We start from the raw sequence: 13,561 nt of genomic DNA on the forward strand, positions 1-13,561 counted from the left end.
GGGGATACAAAGACGACCGGCCGTGGAGTTGGCCATCCATCCCCCTCGTGCCGGCTTTAATAGGTGCTAACAACACTTGCCCCAAGAGCCTATTAAGGCTCTATGGGTGATCGTTGTGTATGTGTATGAGTGCGCAACTTCTTGCGTGCATGTGTGAGGACGTGTATGTCTGTGCGTGCGTTCGCCAGCAGGCTTTTGAGATAGCGTGAGGGGGGCTGTTCGTAGATAAGGCAGACGCGCTGCGTGGCGGATGATAAATCACCTGCAGGTAGAAATAAAACTATAAATGAACACACACAAGAAATAGACAAACATCTCCCGGATAGCCTTCAGAGACTTTTAAGGACAAGTGCTTTTAGCGAGCACTTATGAAGTCCGGAGCGGTAGACGAGGGGGTGATGTGGCCACCACTGCGCCCGGCCGCCTTCGTCTCCCTAGTGGAGATGTCTATACACCGCACCAGGTACTCATTTGAGGCTGAGTCTACCTAGGGGATGCCCATTGCCAGTTCAGATAATCGTCAGTGGTGTTGGCCGTGAATCGGGATCGAATTCCGGTCACCGAGTTCGAAGCGCAACTCGCTAACCACTACATTACCGCTCCCCACACGTTTACACACACACACACACGTGTACACACATACACACGTGTACACACACACACAACAACAACCGCCATTCGCCACTAAGTGGCGGTGACGTCACCACGACGCTTGTGCCAGGCCAAGTGCACCTGGAGGCCACGTGAAGTGTCGAACGCCCGCTGGCAGGAGGTCACGGGGCAGACCCAGGTGCCACGGGTCAACTGATCGAGATGACCGAGATGACCGAGATGACTGGCTGATGCACCACCTGTGCCCCCTACTGTACCAACTTGCTGTGCTTTAGCCACCCGGCGCTCCGCTCGTTGTTATGAGCGTCGCTCCTCCGCCCTCCGTTGTTGTTGGAGGGCGACTGCCTCCAACTGCCCAGTAGCGTCCTTCACGAGCCTCCTCCACAGAGGCCGATCTTGACGCCGCTGGTACCAGTCATCGGGAAGTCTACTCAGCTCCACGTCCTCCTGTACCACATCACTCCATCTCTTCTCTAGCCCGTGCCGCGCCCGTTTAGCCCCCTCGATCCGGCCGAACAAAAGCTGTTTAGGCATGCGGTGGCTGGGCATGCGGGCTACATAACCCAGCCAACGCAGCCTTGCCTGCCGGAGGAGCTCACCGATGGGACTTTGCCCAGATCTTTCAAGGATTTGTGAGCTCCTCACACAATCCAGCCTGGTTAAACCCAGGATGGATCGTAGGCATGCCAGCCTAAATGTTTCCATGCCACACACACACACGTGTACACACACACACGTGCAAACACACACACACGTGTACACACACACACGTGTACACACACACACACGTGTACACACACACACGTGTACACACACACACGTTTACACACACACACACGTGTACACACACACACGTGTACACACACACACGTGTACACACACACGTATACACACACGTTTACACACACACACGTGTACACACACACACACGGGTACACACACACACGTGTACACACACTCACACGTGCACACAAACACACACGTGTACACACACACGTGTACACACACGTGTACACACACACACACACGGGTACACACACACACGTGTACACACACACACGCGTGTACACACACACACGTGTACACACACACATGTGCACACACACGTGTACATACACAAACTCACACAACAGACACGACCTGACCGAATCAGCAGACGAGCAAGCGAAAGAGAACATTGGTCAACGCAAATATAACAACAACAACAAACATCCCCCATCAGCATTCGGCAAAAGGGTCTCAAGATGATGGTGGTGGTGGTGGTGGTGTGTTCTCACCAAATGGAATTTCTCCCTCGCCCCCCCCTGCCCCCCATTAAATGCCAAGGAGAAGCCACGCGGAGCGCGTCTTGGAGTTTGTTCCATGCCGGTAGACGACAGACCAGACAGACGGGCGTCGTCACTCACGATCGTCCCAATCGTGTTCTAGAGAGATATTTGGGAACAAAAATTAGCGGATTTTTACGCTTGCAAATGGGAAAAAAAACCAAAAATGCATTGGTTTCTCACTCTTTTTGGGAACTCAACAGTTGCTTTTGCGCTACGACATCATCCGTCGCTGCTTTGACGCCCGTCATATCAACGTGGAATTCCCATCACCGAGAATGATGAGGATGGTGGTGATGGTGGTGATGATGATCTCAGTCGGACAACGAGTTTGGGTGCGTGTGAGGGGCACGGTCTGCACGCAGCGGTGTCAAAGTGCCCAAAGCCTCGCAAAAACCGCTTACGCTATCGCGTCGCGGCATATGTAGCAACGCTCCCCCAAATAAGGGGACCCTATTCAACGTCCCTAATCTGGCGGCGAGGAGCAAATTATTTATCCGCCCAAAAAAATAAGAAAAGCGAGATCTCGTGGTCCGGCTGCCGCTGGCTCGCCGCGGCGACGATAACGCGCGCGCCGCATTCTTCCATCCCGCGTCTGAATGATGAATGCGCGTGCGCGTGTCTGTGTATCCATCTCCCGTGCGCGTACGCGCGCGTGCGCGTGTGTGGGTATGTGTGTGTGTATGTGTGTGCGTGTGTGTATGTGTGTATGTGTGTGTGTATATGTGTGCGAACGTGGTGCATAGTGTAGCGGTTAGCGCGCTGCGCTATGAACCCGGCGACACGGGTTCGATTCCCGCTCATGGCCAACACCAGTAACGATTATTTAAACCGGTCGACTCAACCTCAAATGAGTACCTGGTGCGGTGTGTAAACATTGCCACTAGGGAGACAAAGGCGGTCGGGCGTGGTGCTGGCCACCCACCCCCTCGTGTACCGTTCCGGCCTTCATAGGTGCTTGCTAACAGCACTTGCCCCTACAGTCTGTTAAGGCTATACGGGGAATCTTTGTCTTTGAACGTGGTGCTGGTGGGGGAGCGGTAGTGTAGCTACGAACCCGGAGAATCGAGTTCGATTCGTGCTCATTGTCAACATCAGTGCCATTTATCTGAATCGATCCTGGGCCTCCCCTAGCCTGGTGAGATGTGTAAACTGGAGAGACAAAGGCGGTTTGGCCACCCACACCCCCGTCCTTCATATGTGCTCGCGAACAGGATTTTCCCCAACAGGCTGTTAAGGCGATACGGGGGATCTCTGTCTGTTGAGAGCGGTGGAGCAGTGGTGTTGGTCGTCAGCAGGAATGGAACTCGAGTCGCCGGGTTCGTAGCGCAGCGCCACCGCTCTGCACACAAAGACAAAGATCCCCCAGTAGAGCCTTCACAGACGGATCGGGTAATTGTTGTTAGCGAGCACCCACGAAGGCCGACACGGCGCACAAAGGGGTAGGTGGCCAGCACCACGCCCGGCCGCCTTTGTCTCCCTCGTGGCAATGTTTTTACACATCGCATTAGGTACTCAGTTGAGGCTGAGTCGACCTAGGAGAAGCCCACTACCGGTTCAGATAATTAATCGTCACTGCACTCACACAGACGCGAGTACACACACACACACGCATACGTACTCACGTACATGTACACGACGTGCATACCCACGCACACCAACGCACTCATGTACACACTCGTAATTAGCATAAGCTGCACGGCGTCTCTTCCATCCTGATTAAACGAAGCGACTCCCCTTTATTAAATCTCGCTATGAATGCATTGATATAGTTAATAATCATTTGAGGATAATTAAAAGCGTGCGGGTTTTGAACCAAAAGGAAATGCCGATGATTACCATCACCACCATCAGCAGCAGCATTATCATCATCAAGAATAGAAGCAGCAACATCATCTGCATCATCGTGCGCGCCGTGTCGTCAGTGTGGACGAGTCAGTGGGCTTGAGCAGGAGACGTTGCCAGACGGGACCATTGCCGATGCGTTGAGACTGGTGATGGAAGAGCAGCCCACGGAGTGAACGCGCCCCCAAAAGATCTCGATGGATCAGCTACCCAGCAGTGGGCAGACATTGACTGACGATGACGGCATGATTGGCTTTCATCAACAGATGGGTACACAATGGATGATGATGATGACGATGCCGTCGTGGGGAGGCCTTCATTCACCAGCAGATAGAAAATGACGACTGATGATAATATTAATTTCTCCGACGTCGATACCATTATCAAACTAGACTAAATGTTCGTACATTTTTCGAGCCCTCCTGTTAAACAAAGGACATTAAGAAATGAATGGGACGGCCGTCGGATAGGGCGCATCAAACGAAGGAGATGGAGCGATGAGATCCATTCACGCGCAGGCGCTCGGTGGATTGTTATTGCGTCGCAAGACCGTGGAGATGTGGCGGCGGCTGCTTGGGGAACGCCTTCATTCAGCAGTGGACTGACCATGGCTGATGGTTACAATGAAAGGACGCCAGCATAACAATTTCTGAAACCCACGCGAGATTCTCACAATGCTGCTGTCCCACCCCCCCATTCCTCTCCCTTCCCGTCTCCCCCCGCTTCCCCTCCGTGCCCCGCCCCCTGACCCCGCTCTCCCATTGTGTACAGCCCATCTCTCGCCGCCGCTTTACAAAGGGGGCTTTGTACGGCCTCGATCGGCGGCGCGTGTCGGCGCCAAGATGAATTCGGAGCAAAAAATTATTTGGTTCGATCAGTGTTTCCACTTTGCCTCCCTTCCATTTCACACGGCAGGGAGCAAACACTCAACAACCCCCACACCCCTCACCCACCCCCAGTCGCAGCCTCCATTCGCCTCTCAGCTATAAGCCAACAATACCTCCCTCACCTCAGCTACGACACTTCAACAACCCATCACCACCACCACCATTCCCTCCCACCCACGATATAAATATTCCACCACCACCACAACAACCTCCCTCCCGAGCTACAGCCCAAAAAATGCAACCCTCCATCACCATCCCCACCATCAACACCACGAACACCACCCATCGCACTCCTTCCTCGCTTCTACCTACAACATCCTCCCGTTGTCCCATCACCACCATTCCCAATACGATCACCAGCAGCAGTAAAATGTCCCCTCCCACACGCAACCTCTAATGTCCCCGAACACCGCCTGCTCCTTCATCCACCACCTCTACCACCTCCATCATCCACCACTTCCATCTCCTTCTTCATCCACCACCACCTCCACCTGCTTCTTCATAAACCATCTCCACCACCACCTCCACCACCTCCACTACCATCTCCACCTCATTCTTCATCTGTCACCTCCTTCTTCATAAACCATCTCCACCACCGCCACCACCTCCTTCATCCACTACTACCTTCACCACCACATCCACCTGCTTCTTTAACCACCACCAACACCAACCTCCACCACCTCCTCCTTCATCCACCACCACTTCTTCTATCCACTGCACTGGATTTGTCATCAAATGGGGGCGACAATGGAGATTCACCCGTGGTATAAATAATTAAGAATATTATAACGGGATTGTTATTGCTGCTAGCGCTTTAGAGTGAACAATATCAGGGCTTCGGTTGAGGTCGTAAGCATGGCTTGCTGTTAGAATTAGAGTTGAGCTTGGAGCTAAAGGATTATAGCCAGGGCTAGGGATTGTGGCTCGGGTTAGAATCCAGGGCAGTGTTCCGGAGCTCGGCTTATGGTCAAGGGTTATGAGTTCGCGGTTGGATTATGATTTGGGTTTCATAGGCAAAGGTTGTGGCTACGATTAAGCACAGTGGTAAGACCAGTGTTAGGGCCAGAGCTCGATTTTTTGGGGTGGGCCAGGCTGCGGGTTAAAGTTGGGGCACTGACCAGGGTCTATTATTTAATAGCTCCATTTCTACTGTCACCTTCCCTCCGCGTCGCTTCATTTATTTTCTCCGTCAAGGCGAGCCCTGGGGCCGATTTGCGGATAATGACTCCCGACTCTCCCCTCCACTCACCTCGCTCTCCGCTCTCTCTCCACTCTCCCTGCTCTCCTCTCTTCACCACCCCCTCGAGTCGCTCGACTGTCCCCTCTCGCAGCTCTCCGCACTCTAAATGCTCTCCATTGCCCATTCTGCCCACTCTCCCCGCACTCTCACTATACTCTCCTCTTTCACCAGGCACCGCGCGTTCTCTCCCACTTCTCCCTGCACTGCACAAGTGTGCGCGTATGCCGATGTTGTTTGCGAATGTCTGCGTGCGTACGTGGCCTCAAAGTGCACCTAGCATGGCACAAGCGCCGTGGTGATGTTACCGCCACTCGGTGGTGAATGGCGGATGTTGATGTTGTACGTGGGAGAGCGGTGGCGCGGCGGTTAGCACGCCGCGCTACCAAACCGGCGACACGAGTTCGATTCCCGCTCGCGGCCAACACGAGTGACGATTATCCGAGTCAGCCTTGGGCCTCCCCTAAGTCGACTCAGCCTCAAATGCGTACCTAGCGGTTTGGGGAGACAAATGCGGCCGGGCGTGGTGCTGAACACCCAACCGCTCGTGTGCCGTTACGGCCTTCATAGGTGCTTTCTAACAACACTTGCCTCTACAGTCGCTTTGGGCTACACGGGGGATCTTTGTCTGTGTGTCTGTGTGTATGTAGGCCAGGCCGTGTGTATGAAGTGAGATGTTGCACCATGGCTCTTCGTGTCTCATGACTCCCTGTCCTGTCACCGTGACGCCTTCCCTGTGACTGCCAACAGGGCTTGTCACCGGGACACGAATTCCTGTCACCTTGTCACCTGTCCTGCCACTAAGCCGGCCTTCATAGGCGATCGACTAAGAAGAGCAACTTGCCCTCGACAATATCGATGTCTATAAGAGGGGATGGTCTTTGCGTTATTTGTATTTGTGTGCGTGTGCTGTTGTGTATATGCGTGTGGAACAAAGCACGTGCGTCTGTAGGTATGCGTGTTTGTTTGTCTGTTAGTGTTTGTTGGTCTGTTGTGTGTGTGTGTTTTCCGGTTGTGTATGCACACATTTTACACACAGGACGTGGAGCCGAGTAGACTTGCCGATGACTGGCCTCTGTGGAGGAGGCCAGTGAAGGACGCTGCTACTGGGCAGTTGGAGGCAGTCGCCCTCCAGCAACAACGGAGGGCAGAGGAGCGACGCTCACAACAACGAGCGGAACGCCGAGTGGATAAAACTCAGCAAGTTGGCACAGTAGAGGGCACAGGTGGTGCATCAGCCAGTCATCTCAGCCAGTCGACCCGTGGCACCTGGGTCTGCCCCGTGACCTCCTGCCAGCGGGCGTTCGACACTTCACGTGGCCTCAACGTGCACATAGCCTGGCACAAGCCACGTGGTGATGTAACCGCCACTTAGGGGCAAATGGCGGTTGTTGCTGTTGTGTGATTTTACACTAAAGCGCTCGAATGGTTTGATGACGAAAATTATTTATCTCCACTGCCGAGTCAAGCAACGGGAACCAGTGGTCGTGATTGGGGGGGGGGGGGGGGTTAGGAGGGCAGTACAGCAACGAGGTTGAGAAGCACTGCGATCGAGGCAATAATTCGCCTGTCCATCCACCCCCTGCCCCCCTCCACTGCCTTCCCTCCCCCGCTGCCGATGCAGGCAAGTTGTTTAATAATGCATCGCGCGCGGCGCTTATCTTGCTTAAGAATCTGAATAATTAGATCGCGTTCTTGAGAGGGAACAAAAACACATATTCCCGTTATCTCTGTAAAGCGGGGCGAGGCGGTGTTGACATTTCCCAATTAACCCGCGATTCATTTCAGCTCAAAGGTCGACAAGGACCCCCCGCGATGTCGGGGGAGCGGGTGGGGGTGATGGAGGGGGGGGGGAGCAGTGCTGGTGAAGAGTTGACTCGTGGAGTTGTGTTGGAGTTCAGTTAATCAGTGCGTGTATTTAAAAATCAACAATCACGTTAGAGCCCTCTTGCGGGGGAGCTCCGTGTTAAACAGACGCACGGTGGGGAAAGAGATCACGAAATGTCGGGGGTGGGTCACCGCTTCCCTCTTTGTCGTCCATCTCTCGCCCCCTCTCTCTCTCTCCCCACAACATCTCAAACTCTTCCTGACGCCTCCATCTGCACATCGTCTCCCGCATCCGCGAGTTCCTTAACCCCCGCCTCCCCCCCCCCAGCCACGGCAGCTACTGCTGATGAGATCCTAGTGGGTGCATTCCCCCAAACATCCCTGAACTTGAACTTCGTTCGCACCGTACGTAGCAAACCGCGCGAATCCCCAGACTTTGGCTATCGCGGCGACTTGCGGGACGCGTGTCAGTCGGGTTGCGTTCGGGTGTCGATGTGGTTTTGTGTGGTACAGTGTGCCCTGTCCATGTGCTTTGGTTGTTGTTGCGGGACTGTGCGGTGAGGTGTGTGCTGTGATGCTGTTGTTTGTGTGTAGAGGTATTACGTACCGGGGTGTAGCAAGCCGTTACGTTGGGCTGTCTACATCAACGTCCGCATACAGCCCCGCCCCTCGGGGGGGGGGCAGTTGGGTATATAAGGCGGTGCGCGAGAGAGCTCGAGGCAGTCGTTGGAGCAGAAGAGCCAGTGAAGATTGAAGCCCAGCTAGCTAGCCCTGGGACTACCCTGTCTCGCTGCTCTTATAAGAGCCGAGCAGGGCAAGCCAGGGGCGACCTCAGAGCAGCGAGGTCTTCTGTGTCCTTGTGAGGCCCAGGCTCGTGTGGCTGAGGGTCGGACCTGAGCCGAAGCTGGGCCAGGTCAGTTAGCCTCCACTAGGATGGTCTGGGTTAGAGGGGTGTAGGAGCTAACGGGGAAACGTTAGCCGAGGGACACTGCCTCAGATAGAACCGGGTGAAGGGGCCGTTACCCCTTCAAGTGTTAGGGTGCGCTACGTACCTATCGTAGCAATTGTTAATAAACACGTGTTGCCTCCGTCGACGTCTAAAACTAGACAACTTTTATTTGGGTCTTTCGGTAAAGCCACGTGGATAGAAAAAATAACCAAAATAAGAACAATATATTGTTATTGTTTTCATTAATTAGAATATCATATTGTTATTATTTTGATTATTTTTCTATCTACGTGGCTTTACCGAAAGACCCGAAGAATATGAATTCCTGCAGTCACGAAAGCTTCAAGTCAAGATTTAAACAACTTTTGTTTATTTCACCAGGTAAGGCCCACTATGCAATACAGCTCTTTTTTCAGAAGCCAACTGGCCAAAGACGATAGCTCAACGAAGTGACTTGTCACGCGGAAATGTACAGCAGCCAAACACTCTGAACGCGTGATGCTGATTCTAAATGTCGGTGGGGAAAACCCGGAGGACCCGGAGAAAAGTCCATGCAAACACGGGCAGAGAGACACGCAAACTCGAAATATGCAGCAGGCGTCAGGGTTGGGGTCGAACTCACGACACCCTGTATACCAGGGGAGTTAGTTAACATATCGCCACCATGCCGCCCATATGTATGTATGTTGAACTTCTTTCGCACCGTACGTCGCTAACCGCGCTTAATCGGCGGTGAGTCACGGTGTGCTCCGGTGCAACCGGTTGGTGTTCCGTAGTTGCCCAACTGTTGTTGTTGTTGTGGTTGAGCTGACGTTAACCATGGTTGCTGTGGATGGTTGTGCGTGCGTGATGCCCCACCACCCACCACCTACCTACCCTTCGTGTGCCATGCCGGCACCTTCATAGGTTGCTGCTACTCGTTAAACGGCACTTGCCCCAAAAAGCCTGTCGGGCTACGCTCAGAGAGGAGGGCGGGGGGTGGAATCTTTGCATTGCTTCGCTGGCGGTGGATGACGCCCAGGTGATATTTGAGAGTAATTAGCAACTCAATTACGCGAAGAACCCCTCCCTGGGTCTCGCCCACCGCCTTACGCGAGCCGAGCCGAGCTTGCGCCAGCTCAGCTTGCCGCGGCGCGGGCTAAACGCTCAAGTCCCGAGCGATTACTTTTCGCTGCTCATTGCGGTGAATTCGTAACGACCATGACGTCATTGGGGTCTGCGGGGGGTGGGAGAGGGGAGGAGGTGGGGGTGGGGGGAAGGGTTCCACGCTGCGAACTTGCTCGTTAATATGACCAATTAACTCGGTGCGCGCGCGCCCGCGAAATTAGGCGAATTGATGAGGGCGCCGTGGGTTCGGCGCTTCTCGCGACCCTTGAGTTGATCTTGGAAGCAGTGCAGATGTGGAATTAGCGAGAAGGGAGGGAGAGAAGGAGGGAGAGAGAGATATACGTGCGGAGATGAGATGAGATGAGACGGAGGTGGAAGCACTACGAGTGGAGGGAGGTGGGGAGCCGTCGCGTACTTATCGAGAGTGCAGGCGGTGAAACTGCACCGGAGTTCCATCAGATGGAGGGGGCTCAGGCGCCGCGCTACGAGGTGGGGGGAGGGAATGTGGGGGGCGAGGGGGGAAATCGGGCAAGCCGCCCCCCCCTCTTAATTCATCCCTTGCACCAGGGTCACGTGCCCAGCACGAGGCGCCACTCTTGGGAATACGGTGGAGAAAAAATCTCGCCATAAATTCTAGATAATAAAGATAGCAGAGGGCTCGAGATACATAGATATGGATATGGAGGGAACGATGTCTAGACATTTTCAGAGAGAAGAATCGTAGGCTATAAGAATCCGATGAGCTATGAAACTTGTTTTTTACAGACATGTCCAGCAGAAGGGGGAGGAAGAGAGGAAAAGATTCGGACGTGAAGAGAGGTCGGACTCTAAGCTGGCCAAACATATCTCTCGCCTCCACGAGGTGGACATTTTGAGGTCAAAATCGATTCTGCTCCCTGGCCAAGCGCGAGGCTTGATGACGCGAGATTGTTAGTTGTAAACAAAGATTGTTATTTTTATTATTATATATTTTGCATTCATGTTATTATCGCCCCGGGTTGTCATTAGCGACACGTGCCCCTTGTAAAGGTCCCCGTTAATTAAAGGCCCCGCGGCGTCATCATCGGCTCCAACGCCGCGCGGCCGCGGCCACGTGAAAAGTTCCACGTGACGAAACTACCAACAGCTTCAATAGTGCCAGCCACGACCACCACCAACGTAACTACACACTCACACTACCACCACCGCCATGTCTACACACTGCCACCACCATCATCACTACACTCACAACACCGCCATTCGCCACTGAATGGCGGTGATGTCACAACGGCGCTTGTGCCAGGCTATGTGCACGTTAAGGCCACGTGAAGTGTCGAACGGCTGCTGGCAGGAGGTCACGGGACAGACCCAGGTGCCACGGGTCGACTGACTGAGATGGCTGGCCGAGACGACTGGCTGAGGCACCACCTGTGCCCCCTACTGTTGCAACTTGTTGTGCTTTAGCCACCCGGTGCTCCACTCGTTGTTGTGAGTGTCGCTCCTCTGCCCTCCGTTGTTGCTGGAGGGAGACTGCCTCCAACTGCCCAGTAGTGATCTTCACGAGCCTCCTCCACAGAGGCCGATCTTGACACCGCTGCTGCCACATCCTCTTGTACCACATCACTCCATCTCTTCTATGGCCCGTGCCACGCCCGTTTAGCCTCTATCCGGCCTAACAAAAGCTGTTTAGGTATGCGGTGGCTGGGCATACGGGCGACATGGCCCAGCCAACGCAGCCTTGCCTGCCAGAGGAGCTCACCGATGGGACTTTGTCCAGATCTTTCAATGATTTGTAAATTCATCACACAATCCAGCCTGGTTAAACCCATGATGGATCGTAGACATGCCGGCGAAGATGTTCCATTAGGGGGGGGGGGGTCCACGTTTCGCAAGCATAGAGAAGGGAGGGCATGACCGTGGCCGAGAAGACCCGAAGGTAACTTTCAAACTTTGTAACGCAGCCGATGAAACAATAATGCCGCTTGACTGATTCGGAGTCAGACCTCTGCTGTCAAACCGGGGCTGGTCATGAGCACACTGGCCAGGTATAAAAAACTCTCCACTCTCTCCACAACTGCCCCATCACCAATTGGGAGTTGGGGTGGAATTTTCTGATGGCACAACATACCCAGTCAGGTGGTTAGTTTCGGTGGGACTGATGGTAAGGCTCCAGATTCAGCAGCAGCTCCTCCAACTCCTCCTCTGAGTGAGCAGCAATCACCAGATCATTAGCATACGTAACATGGTTGACCAATACGGAGCCATCCCTTGACCGCACCTAGGAATCGATCAGCCTCCCATTGTATCTGTACCAGATGGCAATTCCTCCGGTACAGTCATCGAAGGCTTCACAAACTTCTTGGTCGACATAGATGTTAAATAATGTAGGAGCCAGAGAACAACCCTGCCACACCCCAAGGTGAACAGGGAATGGCTCAGACTCCCAGCCACATAGTTTTACCCAGGCCTGCCCACCATCATAAAAGTGCTTAATGATTGTGAGCAAAGAGTCAGGGACTCCGAAAGGACGAAGAACAACCCAGATCCCAGGCATACTGATGGTATCATAGGCCTTGACCAGGTCAATAAAGCAAAGATGTAGGTCCTGTTGAAATTCTATACACATCTGTTGTAGCAGACGAAAAGAAAATATGGCTTCTGTGCAGGACCGCCCTTTGCTAAAACCACATAGTGGTTCTGCAAGCCTCTGCTCAGCGTGCCTAGTCAGGCGATGTTGAATAATCCTTGCCAGAACCTTTCCCAGCACACTGAGGGAGCTTCCCCAGTAGTTGTTACAGTCTGTGTGGTCCCCATTCTTAAAGAGGGGGACCACCAGGACATCCTTAAAATCCTGCGGAACCCATTCGGTGATCTAGACTTATTATGATGTTATTTAGGGCATCACAAACGCCACCCTCCCTCGGCATTTCGCTTGGGAGATCATCTCTGCCCGGTGCTTTTCCTGGTATCAGACTCTGGATCGCCTTCTGTACTTCTCAACAGATGGTACTGCAGCCAGCCACTCACAGGGGGTGACTACTTCTGCCAATATTTGAGGCACAACAGCCTCAGCAGGGTCATCCCCACTTTGCCCCATGATGTTTTCCAGGCTGAGGGAATTCCCCTCCCCCAAGACCTCACAGAAATCATCAGCAAATCTGTAAACCTGTTCCTGGGGGTCGGAGATTAGATCATCTTTCTTTCGCATAATAATGGTGATAGGTGTGGCGCTGCAAGTTACTGTTTTGATAGTGTTAAAGAGTGATTTGTGATCGCGGGCTACTGAGGCAGACTCAATCTCCTCAGCAACCCGCGACCATCATCCATCCGTGCAGTGCTACACGGCTCTCCAAACCTCCAAGAGAAGGCTGCGATAAGCCTTCTCATTCTCTGAAGTGGGATGCTGTAGACGGTGAGAGTGGGCCTGTCGCTTTATTTCAGGCAGCCAGAACACCTCTGTTAACCAGGATCTCTGGTGAGGTTTTCAACATGCACCCCAAGCTGGCCTTGTAGCTGCATGAGCCACAGTCCTAAACTCGCACATTTCCCCTCGGCATAAGGAGGAGTGAGGGATGATGCCAACCCCAGCTGCAAGTGATGATGCAATTCTCGCTTGCAACTTTCATCAGCTAGCTGAGACCAGGCCACCGTGGGTTTGAATGGGGTCCTGGATATACATCCACCACTGGAGTGGAAGAATGGCAGGCGCATCTTACAGATGACAAGGCGATGATCAGTGGGCACATCAGCTCCGCGTTAGGACCTGCTGTTTAGGACATGGGCCCACATCCAC

Source organism: Lethenteron reissneri, chromosome 17 (assembly GCF_015708825.2).
Source record: "Lethenteron reissneri isolate LAM-NWPU_2019-01 chromosome 17, ASM1570882v1, whole genome shotgun sequence".
NCBI lineage: Eukaryota > Metazoa > Chordata > Hyperoartia > Petromyzontiformes > Petromyzontidae > Lethenteron > Lethenteron reissneri.